The sequence below is a fragment of the Lolium rigidum genome, chromosome 2, assembly GCF_022539505.1.
Source record: "Lolium rigidum isolate FL_2022 chromosome 2, APGP_CSIRO_Lrig_0.1, whole genome shotgun sequence".
NCBI lineage: Eukaryota > Viridiplantae > Streptophyta > Magnoliopsida > Poales > Poaceae > Lolium > Lolium rigidum.
The window spans coordinates 3,638,633-3,652,537 of NC_061509.1; the positions used below are offsets into that span (position 1 = coordinate 3,638,633).

At 40.5% G+C, this 13,905-nt stretch overlaps 2 long non-coding RNA genes across 22 annotated transcripts; both read right to left on the reverse strand.

Moving 5' to 3' along the window:
- Nucleotides 1–3,322: 3,322 nt before the first annotated feature.
- On the reverse strand, nt 3,323–11,440 carry LOC124691200. Of its 21 annotated transcripts, none has more exons than XR_006998831.1 (9): nt 11,324–11,440; nt 10,033–11,213; nt 9,751–9,882; nt 8,964–9,148; nt 8,079–8,201; nt 5,274–7,993; nt 4,069–4,191; nt 3,713–3,779; nt 3,323–3,625 (listed from the first exon to the last, which is right to left on the reverse strand). It is a non-coding gene; the product is annotated as an uncharacterized LOC124691200 (long non-coding RNA). The 21 variants fall into 21 exon arrangements; XR_006998835.1 differs by having other exon boundaries at nt 10,033–11,206; nt 11,324–11,439; XR_006998834.1 differs by having other exon boundaries at nt 11,320–11,433.
- A 500-nt stretch (nt 11,441–11,940) lies between these two features.
- On the reverse strand, nt 11,941–13,126 carry LOC124691201. Its single transcript, XR_006998848.1, has 2 exons — nt 12,533–13,126; nt 11,941–12,428 (listed from the first exon to the last, which is right to left on the reverse strand). It is a non-coding gene; the product is annotated as an uncharacterized LOC124691201 (long non-coding RNA).
- Between the last annotated feature and the right edge of the window lie 779 nt (nt 13,127–13,905).

Below are 13,905 nucleotides of genomic sequence, written 5' to 3' on the forward strand. Positions count from 1 at the left end.
AAGCCACCTCTTGATGCATATCTCATCCTAAATTGTCTTGCTCTTGCATTATTAGCAGTTTTCGCACGGGCTACATAGTTTATGTCGCGTGGATGGATATATGTTGTTCTAAAATTTGGCGTTCACAAATTCTGGTATATAGTGCAACCTAAGCTTATTGATGGTGAATGATGCTTATGGGAATTCAATGTTAGGCATATTTTATAGGGCGACAATAATTTTGTTCTACTTCATATCAACTCTTATGTTATTGCATTTTTTAACCAATATATATTGAACTGGCATTCATCTCTTTCAGTTAACTGAGAAGCTTATAGATCTTCCAATATTAACAATGTTAACACAGTTTATAGAACTGTCAATGTTGACACAGTTTACAGAACGTTACTTTAGAAAGAAAAGCAGTTCAGGTAAATAATTGATAATTGTAGAAAGATGTACATCAATATACTAATACAGTAGAAGGATATACCCTTCATAATATATAATTTGGAGCTAATGAGGATGGATATTTAACAGAAACTAAATATCATATAAATAGCCATTTTCATATTTGTTCATAGGATTCAGACAAAGGGAAAAGTCTCGCTCCACCCCTGAATCTAAAATTGATAATTCCTTTAGTCTCTAGGCATACGGTAGAAAACCTTCTGAACATGATAATTAATAACCTTCTTACAAATACAACCTGGTCAGAGATTGTGACTATGATGCCATGGGCTTGGGTATAGAAAGGCTATTCTGCATATGCTGCCATTAGCTAAAATCATATGAACACTTAGATAATGATTCTAAGTCATATTTCCAGCAGCAGCAGGATAAGTAATTATGTCAGTGCATACACCTGTAATATCAATATGTGACTCATAGGTATAAATTTACTATTTTGGTGAAAACTGATATAGTAACTAATATTAAGTGACGAATCCATCATCAATCTAACAGCTCACTACTGTAGCTTATCAAAAGAATGTAAATGACTGGTTGATAGGTCATAACTGAAATCTGCACATTCTTTTCTCTATATAGGTTAGCTCTAAACGCTAAATAACAGACTTGCACTTACGTGCATATGGTTAAAATCGAACCTAGATAAAGTAGATTAGTTACATACTTACAGCTTCCTGAGAGTGTCCATGTGTAAACATCACCGGCCAGCCTTGTTTTGCTATAAAATGGGAAACCATCTAAATCAAATCTTGGACAACTTGAGTACTCCATGCATCTAGTTTAATTATTTTGGATAGCAACAGTAGTAATGAATAAGGTAACATGAAAGAAAATTCATAAAGCCTCCTTTAAACATGGAAGTAAGCAGGCCTCAAGTGCACTTCTCCAATGTTTGACTCGATGATGCAGGGAACCCAATCTACCGAAGATTTGTGTTGTCACTTAAGGCTATTCAGATGAAATCTTGTTCCCTTCCTTCCGCTCAGAATCCTGTCAAAATAATATTGCTGATAGACCTAAAAAACTGATTAGCCTTCTTTGTTATACATCAGACATAAAATCTGTTGATGGATTCAACCAACTGTTCCGTCCAAGAATAGTATTGCTATCATACATCAGACGTAAGCCAATTTGTAGAACTTTCTTGATAAATTCAACGACCTATAACACAAAGCAGTAATTATAAGGACGCTGGCTTACTTAATTGCCTGCGTAGTGGTGGCAGGAAATAGTCAATGCACTCACCAGCCTTGCCGGAGATTACGTCCGCTTTGTCTGCCTCAAGTTCTCATCGGTACTCAGTACACAATCTTGTCCGGCTCATCAGCCAACCATCAGACCGCTCAGCAGCTGATTCACAGATGGATATAGGCTGTCCTCCATGAACTGACGTATTCAAGGCTGGAGCAGAAGGAGCATGGAGAGAAGACTCCAGGAGGCGGCGGCGGCTCGATCTAGGGCTCGCTCGCGAGCGTGCCTATGGGACACGAGAGATAACGAATGATTTTTTTTTTTATTGTTCGGCAGCCAATTGCAATTATCCAAAGAGACTATTGCGTGCGGGCAAGGAAATCCTGAGTTAATTCATCCAACGGCTTTAGGTAGGCAATGGGTAAATCGGACGGACAATTAAGAGTTATTTTCTAGGATTACTGAGGAGGCTTGATGGGAGTCTCCAATTAGTAAATCTCCATCTCCATCTCCATCTCCATCTCCACTAATATATCTCCACTAATATAAAAAGGGAGAGAGAGGCAGATCCAGCATATCTCAGCCGTCAAATGAGTTCAATCCAACGATCTAGATGGCTCCAATGTTGAGTATCAAACACGTTGAGCGCTCAACTCTCCACTCCCGCATAAACTGTTTCCGCTAATTCCTCCATCTTTCCTCCCCACGCGAACAGCAACCGCCCCCTCTCGAAGCTTTCTCCAGCCGCACATGCGCTCGACCCTCCCATCCGGCCTCCCAGATCCTCGCCAGACGTCGCCATTTCGGTACGCCATCCGCCATCGCTGCTCGCCGGTCCTCGCGATTTGATATAACGGAGCCGTCGCCGCCGAATCAATGTCTTCTGCCAATTTCGTTATCCAGTTCCACACCGGTGGCTTTCCCCTGTGACGTCGGCGCCACTCCGGCCTCCCTCCGCGGCCTTCGCCTGCCCATGCGCCCCCGCGACGCCAGATGCCACGCGTGACCATCTAGCACCGGCATCCGTCCACCGCGATGAAGACCTTGCGCGACAGCCTGTAGGCGCAGACTGCTCAGTCCTCACGCTGATGCCGAGCGCAAGACCGCCCGAATCGTCCTCCATCTGGATGGTAAATTATTCTCTTCTTTTATCTCATATATAATCTGTCTTGCAAGGACTATTGGATAGTTCAAGTAATCACCTCCGTTTTGGCTCTCGGGAATGATTCAAAAGAACAACCTTGTGTGCAGTTTCCTTCAGGCAACATAACCGTAGACTGAATTGCTGGAACATATTTCTACCTTACACTGATGATTTACCATTAGGCCATGATGTCAATTGAATTTTTACAGGGGCCTGGATGGGAGCAGTGTGTACCAGTGTACGGTTCGTATTGTAGATTCAGTGGGATGCTTGCCAGATTTTTATCGTACTAGATTTTGATGTGCGCCTTGGCGCACGGACCCGTAAAGGTTGTGTCAATATTTATTTTATAGACATTTGGAAACATCAGCAAGTATTAAATAAAAATTGAATAATTATCCGTTTGAAAAATTATTAGTTGACGAAGAGGAGCAAAGGAACACAACATATCATATGTCTTGTATGAGTCAGTCGCTTTCCTGCAGCCCTACACGCCTACTGCCTCCTGATCCCTAATCTCGCGCCACCGCACAAGGCAAAAAAAAAAATCTACATAAACTCACTGCGGTTCGGTTTTAAAGATTTGTATTCTGATAACTTCGGAATGCAATCCTGTATGCACCACTATTAGAATAACATGAGATTTAAGTACATTTCATGAAAACTTACTGCTAAATGTATTCAAAGTCTAAAAAGAACAAATATGCAAGATTTGTTTTAATCTATTCGTCGTAGTCTCCATCGGCGAACACGGCAACCGTCTTTTTCCTGTCGAATCTCCTCATTTGCATCCATTGTTGCCCTGGCCGAGCTCTTGGCATCTGCATACTTCAAAAACACCTGCAATCCAGAAACAAAATCAGAATGATGGATACATTCTAGGGAAAATTCCTTACCAATTCTAAATCGCGCAAAAAACAGGGTGACCTTGCCAATTCCAGGAACAGGGTCACAGCGGGGATGGGTCATGGAATCACAGCTTGCACCAGGTTAGCTGTTCCAAGTTTATCAGTTAGAACATGCACACGAAAAAAAAACATTAGATTTGTCCAAACAAATCCAATTGAAAAAAATGATAGTGTCTCTGTAGGTTAGGCCGGATTGCGAGTTCTGCATGTGGTCAGATTATAAATGGCTGGGCAATAGTACTATGCAGCACTATAAAACAGACATACAGAAAGAAAACACAAGAGAAAACCCGTTAAGTAGCTGAGCAAAAGGCAAATCACGTAGGTAAATCAGAGTGCATAGAGCTCAGAAAACAAGGGCTGCCTGATGTTCACCTTATTTGTGTGCTTCTAGCGTCATATCTTCCAGTATGTTATTGTGCTCTCATCTCTGAGGTCATCTGGTGAGAGTTGTACCACCTTTGTCGATAGGGCACCGACTTCGTACACGAGTCTCAGCTAAGAAATCAAACAGCGTCAGAAATTGGTAGGCTATAAACTGATTGTTTTCTTTATAAGAGCATGTATTTTGAGGACTAAAATGAGTTCACACCTTATGCAGCTAAAACCAAGAGGTTAGCAGTATAGTTTTCCTGTTGCAGTAATAAATATGCTCTCTACATTTATATGGAATTTCTCTAACAAATGGCTTTAATTGTTAAGATTTACAACAAAGCTGTACAATCTTCTTTCTACACGGAATACTGGAAGGGAACAACAGGTTTGCGAGAGCGCCTGAATATATTAATCATTGAAATGCACATATGGAAAAACTATTTTGCAGGTATTTGATTGTTGTCGTTAAGGCCTAGAAAGGAGCATTCAACTGAACTTATATACCATACCAATAATGTAGTACAAATGTACTACTGTACTGAGTCTTATCCGCCACATAAGATGCTCATCAGAGCAATTCATATCAAGAGGATGGTTGTGTCTGCTGATATTTATGTGTACAGAGTACTTGCAGAATAACAGACACTATATGGTAGATGTGAGAAACACCATCTAATACGAACTTAAGATAAAAAAAAATAGGAACTTAAAAAGTAGGAATCCGAATGGCACCACGACAAATCCCCCCGAGAGCTTCCTTGGTAGGGAACAGCGGGTTAGCGAGAGCGCCTGAATAGGACCACACGGTTCACTGAAATCTTAATTTTCATAGGATAACAATTATGAGAAAAGATAGTCGCGAGGGAAAATGGACACGAAATCAGGAACCATAATAATTGAATCCAGAAGAATCTATATAGATAATATGTGATGGAAACTTCCTTGTAAAATTAATTTGTTCCCAATATAAATTTTAGAACCGAGATCAATATTTATATCATCTCGTTTGGCGAAGCTAGGAATTCAATTGTTGGGATCCATGTACCAACTACTTGATGCATAGAAATAGGCTGTCCTAATTACCATACACGGTAGCAGCACCAATTGTGTGCTACCTTTCAACCGAGCCCAACCCACCGTTCTAAGATTAGGTAGCAGTTGGCCGGCTGAGGAGAATATAGAGCAACACCCATAGGACTTCTCACCTTCTCTGTAGAAGGCCAAGGGTGGGGGGATCGGACGAATCAATTCTCCACTATAGCTAGCTGCTGGGCACATCTTCTCATCACTGTATCATCTCTCCACCGAAACCTGAGCTCCTGCACCGTGGCTCTGACCTAGGAGACCTAGCATGACAAAACAAGGAGAGGAAAGGGAGAGATTACCTCAAATAAAAAGAACAAACAATAGAAGCAAAAAACTATAAACTATGCTATCAATTTCTTATATATATAACCACACCCCTCATATGCTTTGACAACTATGTAGAGAACCAAACACAGTTTGAGTGCATCAGATGAAAATTAAAGCTTATGCTTTAAAATCACCACTTTTTGAAGGGATTTAAAATCACCACTTTAGTTCTTTCAACATGAACTTCATGTCAAATACTAAGAAAATCATGAGGAGAATACTTACTATAAGCAGAATCTATATGCCAAGTAAAATTCATTACCTGTTGCAGATTTGGTAAGCACATCTGCAAATCTACAATTCACTAAGGTCAATTTTCAATAATACATGAAGGGAAAATCACTACAATGTGGACTTCATAGTCAAGCCATCCGTGAAATGCTCCAACACGTGCGAATCGGTGGCATCTCTCCTTGGCTCTTTTTACTTTTCTCTCTTCAATAAACATATATGAAATTAGACCACTGACTTAAAATCTGACAAATGATTTCAGAAAATAGCAAGACCTTATGAAATAAACACATTCAGATATAACATCGGACAAAAGTCTGAATGTTCACAAAATTAACAGAAACATCACTAAGGTCAATTTTCAATAATACATGAAGGGAAAATCACTACAATGTGGACTTCATAGTCAAGCCATCCGTGAAATGCTCCAACACGTGCGAATCGGTGGCATCTCTCCTTGGCTCTTTTTACTTTTCTCTCTTCAATAAACATATATGAAATTAGACCACTGACTTAAAATCTGACAAATGATTTCAGAAAATAGCAAGACCTTATGAAATAAACACATTCAGATATAACATCGGACAAAAGTCTGAATGTTCACAAAATTAACAGAAACATGAGCTTCAAAACAATCCAACACAAACATATTTTCCTTGGAGTTTACTCATATACTATCGATGATACCATGCATGGACAGGTCACAAAACAGAGCTAAATTTCAGAAATAAATGAATTAGTATGTAGACAACAAAGCACACAAATAAATTCATTTCCCATGCATCCTACTTGGATTTTTTTTCTCATCACCTCGGGCATACATAACAAATAATCTGGCATGCACAATACAACAGAACCATCTGATAGAAATAACAAAAGAGAACATCTAGCATGCACAATGAAGGATGACAGAAGATACAAAAGCAACAGTTATGAAGTTTTGAGATGCATACTTATTAAATTGGTTGACCTCTAGTGTAAAATCTGGCACTTGGTCCCATAATGTTTGCTATAGAAAACTGTCCCAGTTCATTTACATAACATTTGCTTTTCCAAATGGAAGAGTTTCTTAAAACTATGAAAGGCTACTAAAAGAATTGAAACAGTGATTTGATCGGATTCTTTACTTCCACAGGATGTGGTTTTTCTTGCAACGGGGATCTTCAGGCCACCACAAATATCCGCATCGAATCTTGGCTTCGAGTACTCTGTGACCGAAACCGCTTAAAGCCAAGTTCCGATGCATGGATAAAATGACGGTCTAAGAACACTAATCCTACAATAGAATATGGTGACTTACACAGTGGTACTACTACTGTTAATTGTTACTTACAGAAACACACTGAAACTTGATAGCCAGGTTAAGAAAAACTCTACAGTAAAAGCAGTGCTAAATTTGGCAATGCCTTATTACTACAGATTACAGAGCAAGCTTCAGGACCAAAAGCAGCACTAATAACATCTTGCTGGTTCAAAAGCATGGACAGATACACTCTGAATTAAAAAAATATGCAATAAACTGCTTGTAAAGAATGTCATAGCAATCCCGTGAAATTCACGCTGATTTACACTTTATGCAGTAAAATACTTGTGGAAAATGTTAAAACGTTTTTGGGCATTGTCAAATCACATGAGCTCTCCTCTGCTGGAACTTGGAAGCGAGACCTACAATCAGTAAATTCTGATTTACCGGGTGGCTCCATGAGCTACCCTCTATATTATACCACTATAAATTATGTTATGTAGAGGTTCTTTTGATTTTCTCTATATATATTTTTTCATTTATTTCCACCTTTTCCCGAAACTGTGGGACACAAATGATCACCGTTTACTCCATCTGGATTTGTATATGTCGAAATGGTTGAAACATGGAAAACATAAAAATTCAATATTCCTTGTGTTCTCAAAAATAATCATGAGTCTGACTTATTGTATATTTTGAAGTGATGCACAGTCTGCTCATTCTCTTATGTGCATTGGGAGAGTAGTGATTATTTTGACACTTTAGGTAAAATTTTCCTTTGAAAAAGGCAAACTGCTGTAACTATTGTTTATTAGTAAGGCAGCATGTAGCAACAAAGAACTATAGATACATCATATAGAAAGATACCACGAGGCAGAAACCAAACCCAGCTATTTTTTTTGCCAGTCTTTAATTAATGAAATGGGTAGATGAGCACAACGGAAAACGAAAGGTAGACGTGGTTGATGTTTTGTCCGTTGGAGGAGCAGTGGACAGGGCAGGCGGAGAATCTGGAGCATCAAGCACAGGTAAACCAACCTAACATAGAAGACGAATAACTCGTAAGTAAACAAGCCTAATGCAAGAACACAAACACATATCGCTAACATGCACACAACCCCACCTCTTCAGACCAAACCTAGGAGCCAACTCTAGTGTAGCTCCCAACCCATGTTCATGCGATGATTCGGCGAACATGGTCCTCTAGGGCTGTGTATCAGTCTCACTGTTACAATCACTGCACGACCTGTGAGAGGATGTTAAACAATGAATCTAAGCAACCATGCATGTAAATGAACTAACACATGAAGTTCCTGCTTGTACCTAGGTGGAGGGAGAAGAATTGAGATTTATACTGTCAAAATACATGTACAGTATGCTATTGCCATCTTTTTTTGGGAAAATAATGCGATCAAATATTAAACATAATTAAATTGCAGGTTGATTAGTTTCAATCGGAAACAAACAATTGCTACCCTGCTCTCAAAGATTTCAAAACGCAGCCCAAGAAGACATAACAGCCGTTGTCTATTATGAAATTGATAAAGTAGCCCAAAAACAGTTCAATCTATCAATGACATCTTCCCTAGAAATGAAAGTATTAATGGCTCATTGAGTTGGACTATCTGTTCTCTAACAAAGGTTTGCAAATAAGAATATTTCAAAAATAAATTAACCATGATGTACAGTATACATGATCACATTTATAGTACTGTACATCAAAATAGGCAACTATAGCCCAAACAAAGAGAGCGAAGATTTGTAGAACTTACTGGTTGTTGAGTTAACTACAATGTTAAATAGTAAGTGGATCAAGTCTGGCACTCAAATATATTTGTTACTTGCAAGACAAAAAGAATACATTGTAATATTGTTGTAATGTTCCATGCGAACGATCAGGTATGATTTTCTCTTCTCAGGAAACAAATTGCTATATGGTAAATAATGGATGGAACTTCGTATGTAGATTTCTTTTAAAAGAATAAAGAGATTTAATCTTCTGGATTACCGGCTTCGTGGGGCACTTGCAAGGTCAGGGGCAAGCCTTCATGTGCTGATTCCATTTCCACTTCCAAAGAGAAGCCATTCTTATGACCATAAAGGAACGATAGCCTCTCCGATAAATAGCCGCTGCTAGACATGTCCTTCCAGTCCGAAGCCAACCATAGCTTTCTGAAACAGAGGGTTCATCTGCTGAATAAAGAATATTATCTAATGAGAAATTTATAGTGAGGTTTTCTCACGAGTTTCCCTTCTCTTTTATTAAGGTTAAATGTAGCAAAGATTGAAATGAAAAATGCAAAAAAGAAATGAAAGATCCTAAACAGGAAAGCTAAGGGTATCTTTCTAATGAAAATTGATGTAGAGAAGCTGCAAGGTCATTTATATAGAAGCTTGGCAATGCAAACTGAACATTGAATCATATAGCATAAAAAGATAATTCTAAAAGCTTTCCTCACAAAAAGAGATGTGCTAAGCAATTATAGGTGAAAGTAGAGGAGCAAGTGGACAAAGAAATGAATCAAAACGTGCCCATGGAAGCTTGTTCATAGTAAAGTAATTAAACGAACTGTTCCTTGTGGGGGTAATCCGTCTGAATTCACATGTCTAATTGAGCAGTAATAAACTACATCGATAAAAATACAAATAATTTTTCCACCACATTTCAAAAACTTCAGCTGCATTATGCATGACCACAAGAATTCAGCCACTCACACTAATCAAAATTTAAGCACTGTGCTTTGAAACATAGGACCAGGAATTAAGAGGCTTTGTAACCAAGCTAGATTGCATACCATTAATAATCCAAATTCTGCTGCTGCAGTTAATTAAGCGCCACGAGCACCGGCGGCACGTACCTCCAAAATCCTCTTCATCAAGAATTTAAGAACTCCAACACTTCAAACGCAGGCAAGACATAAGAAGTGCTTCAGGAAAAAAAAAATCACCATAAGACCGGAAGGGTCGACAAAATACAGAGAAGTCCTTCTAAGTGGGAGAGTAAAATGACAGTTGCTACAGGTACATCGCTGTATGAAGATGGGAAAATGAGTATTACATGCAGTATCTCCACTCACCCATGTATTGACATAAATTTTTGGTGCTTTTGAAGCTGAATTATCTGAGTATCGATAGAAAAGGAGGGTGTTAAAGAGGCAAAATATAGACAACATGTACAGTTAAAGAAGCATATCATGTTCTATGTCGCTCTAGAAGACAAACAAAATTCCAGTGCCAGCCAATAGACTATAAGAAAGTGCAACGTACTTTCTTTACCTAGTTCAAAAAAAAATGTATATTAAATTATTTAATTGGTTATTTAGCTAAACAGAACAGTGAAGAAAAATATCTAACGATGTCTGCAAAATAACTTCAAATAGTATAAGATGTTGCATGTGAAGTATCTTTTATTTTTTTAGTTTCCTGTGATCAAAAGCAGGTACTGGAACAAAGTAAATCTACATATACCTATGTAGCACACCTAGAAAAATAAGAGATCCCTTAGCTGACACAATATACCATAAAAAATATGTATCCCAGGCATCAAATTTTCTATATTTATAACTAACTAAAGAATCATTTGAAAGTAAGAATGGTTGAAACTTGAAAACCTGACCAACAAAAAAATATATGTATAACTAAAAGCATAAGAGCATAGTGCCGATTCATGTAAAGAAATATATCGGCGTCTAAGTAAGCAGTTCTATTTAAAAATGAAGAAAAGTTTAGAAACTAAACATATTCATTTGATTTCTCTTGTATAGAAGACCAGAAAGTCTGCAGCACGTTGTCGCTTGGTTCCGGCGACTCAAAGAAGAAAACCCCTCTCAGCTTCTTGGCCTAGAAGCTACACAAACCCTCAACAGCAGGAGTATACAGGCCTACATGGGTATACCAACAAATATATGAAAAGGCAGCTTGGACAGGCATAACAACAAACAGTTGGCAGGCAACAAACTGAAAGGGAGGTGACCACGAGAGTGAATCAAAATAAAAAGGGAAAGCTCACGAGGGTGTAGGGAGAGGAGGGAGGAGGCCGGTGAGGGTTGGTGGCAGCAAGTCCATGGCTTGGCAGAGCCTCCTTCTTCTCTATGGGAAGAGGAACTAAAATAGGGAGGAAGGAACGAGAGGAAGAGCTCACCTGGGAGATAGAACGAACAGCAACTCCGGCGGGGCGCCATCTTGGCAGTTGTAGGGCCATGCCAAAATCCGCCTCCTTCTAATCCTGTTGAAGCCAGGCCGCCCGTCCTCCTTCCTCCTAGGCATCCAGCCGCCGGTGAAAAACGAGGAACAACACGAGATTGGGGGATATTGTTGGGAGAGAGGAGAAGAACGAGTGGGGAGGGTCCCTGTGTGCTGCTCACCGACCTTGACCCACTGAAGCACGAGATGGAGAGGGTCCGGAGACGGCGGAGCTCCGCCCGCGGATCCCCGCATCGGCCTGCTGCTTCCATGTGTGCTCCTCCACATGGCCGACTTTGTGAGGCGCCGCGGCGCGAAACCCGATGATGAGGAGGCCTTCCGGCCGCGGCGCTAGGGAAATCGGCCGAGGAGCGAGGCTTGCAAGCATGGTGGAGGGAGGGTGTGTGTGGAGGAGCCGGGACGCCCGACGGCGGCGGCCGGAGGCACGAGGGAAAGAGAGAGGCGGCGGGCGCGAGGGAGGAAGAAGGCCATTGGGGAGGAGGGGAAGGAAGGGGATTGGGCGGACGAAGTTGCGTGCTCTCTCCCCGCGAGACGCCGGGCCGGGCGGGCTTCACATGATCCATGGATAAAAAGCGGGTCTGCGGGAGGGCCTCACACCCTGGACGAAACGGCCGGTCGAGATCGTGCCACGTCACCTCAATCGGACGGCCCAAAATCTAAACGGCTGTGAGGCCCCCTATGGGGGGCATCATATACACCTTTAGACTAGATTTAGATGTGCGCCTTGGCGCACGACCCCGTGAAATTCGTGTCGGTGCACACTTTGTATAACACTGCTAAAATTTTGGTGGAATATGATGATGCATTTCTTTAATTTTAGAAGATGAAGTCAATATGAAGTCGATATGATGATCTTAGGATAAAGCACACGAGACTAAAACCAAAGTATATACACCTCACACGCGACATTACAGAGCAGTAGAAGTAATATCCACACAAGGCAGAATGGTTGCACCAGGTACTAAGCGCATATTTACATGGCATCTACAAAAGAGAGGTCCATGATCGTCAGATCCTAGGGAACAAAGATAGTAGGACACAAACACAGCTACCCACGAAATGTGTCACCAAAAGACAACACTGGTGAAAAGCAAAGCAGAGATTAGTCAAGGACTAACCCGAGGTGAAAACAAACACATGGTAATGAACATAGCCTGCAAGACTATAGAAGAACACACGCAATGTATTTCAGATACATCACTTGCTGCTGATTTAGTTTCTCTTCTTGGATGGTGGCTCCATCTGAGCCTTTTGCACCAATGGCCTGCGCCTACAGACAATCCACACATAATCTAAATTAGCAAACGATATAGAAGATGTACCAGACCGAGCTACCACAACAAAGACTATTTCAGCACTAAAAATGGAAGCAACCTCTTATGTGTTGGAGCCATGGTGGATGGGGAAGTTGGATGATTTGGATCGTCGGCTACGGGCACACCTACATAATATTTTTTTCGAGAGAACACAAAGGAATCTTTGCATTTCATTTCATTGAATAGATGTAAGTTGTTACACGCCCCCTAAAAGGTTTACACAGCGTTATTACGGAATCTGAAATTAGTGACATCCCAGGTTGTAGGCAAGACATCTCTGAGCCTGTTTGCTCCTGCCGTGGTCCATGACCTTGCCTCTTCTTTGATCCTGGCACACAGGTCCCGAATGGAGGGTGACGCTCCTTCGAAGACAGGTGTTGCGATGTTTTCAAATCATCCAGGGCACCAACATCGTCGCGGTTGCCATCCCTTTTTGCATCGCCTTGGGAGTGTTCTGCTTGGCTGTGTGCCAACAGTCGACCAGGCGTTTTTCGTCATAAGGCGTGTTGCATGTCATGTGAAGCCAAGACATATATTGAAGAGAAGTAATCCATAAGAAACAAATCAGCACCCTTACCTTACGCAATACACTAACTATAGGCAGAATACTGCCAGGTTTATATCTCAATCCTAAACAGTTATGACAAAAGAAAAAAAGTTTTAAATTTGAGCCAGAGGAGAGGGATAACATTAATACATAGTAGCATGTTTTAGATTAGGCCAGGACTGCATAGGCGACAGGAAATGAGATTAGGTTATTTAACCCTACCAATATATAAAAGCAAAAACATGGCTGCATATGTTCAGATAATTATCTATATGGTTTCATGCCTAGCTATTTAGGACATAGTATTTGCGAGGAAAATTAGGATTTCCTACATGTGTTTCCGAATCTGGTCTAAAAAGCTTCTAGATTTGTCTTATCATCTTGTTTCATGGCTCTTGCTGGACTTAATATCATTTACCATGAACATTGTATTGCACTGAAATTGTATCATGTCAGCGCGGTTGTTTAATGTACAAAAAAAAAATCACCTCTTCAGACTCAACCGAAGATGCCGACTGAAGCACACGTTCAGACCCAATTCAAAGCGGTGATTCCTGGAGAAAGACACTCTTGGCACAAATGAGACAATAATAGTCTTGCCATCGCTATACAAAATGCGAGAGGATATTTGGACTGAACAAAGTAACTCTTCATGTAGATGAACTAACACATGAAGATCAAATCCGTGAAAACAAACCTAGGTCCAGTTGATTAGAAAGAGAGCATATAAATGTGTGAATGAACAGAATGAGGAAGGGTAGACACGCAGTGGTGTAAGACGAAGAAAGGCAACTACCTGTCAGAGGAACAGTCGCAACAAACAACAACCTGCATCAGCCCACAACCTGAAACAATGAAAACCGTTGATTACAATGTACCTCAAA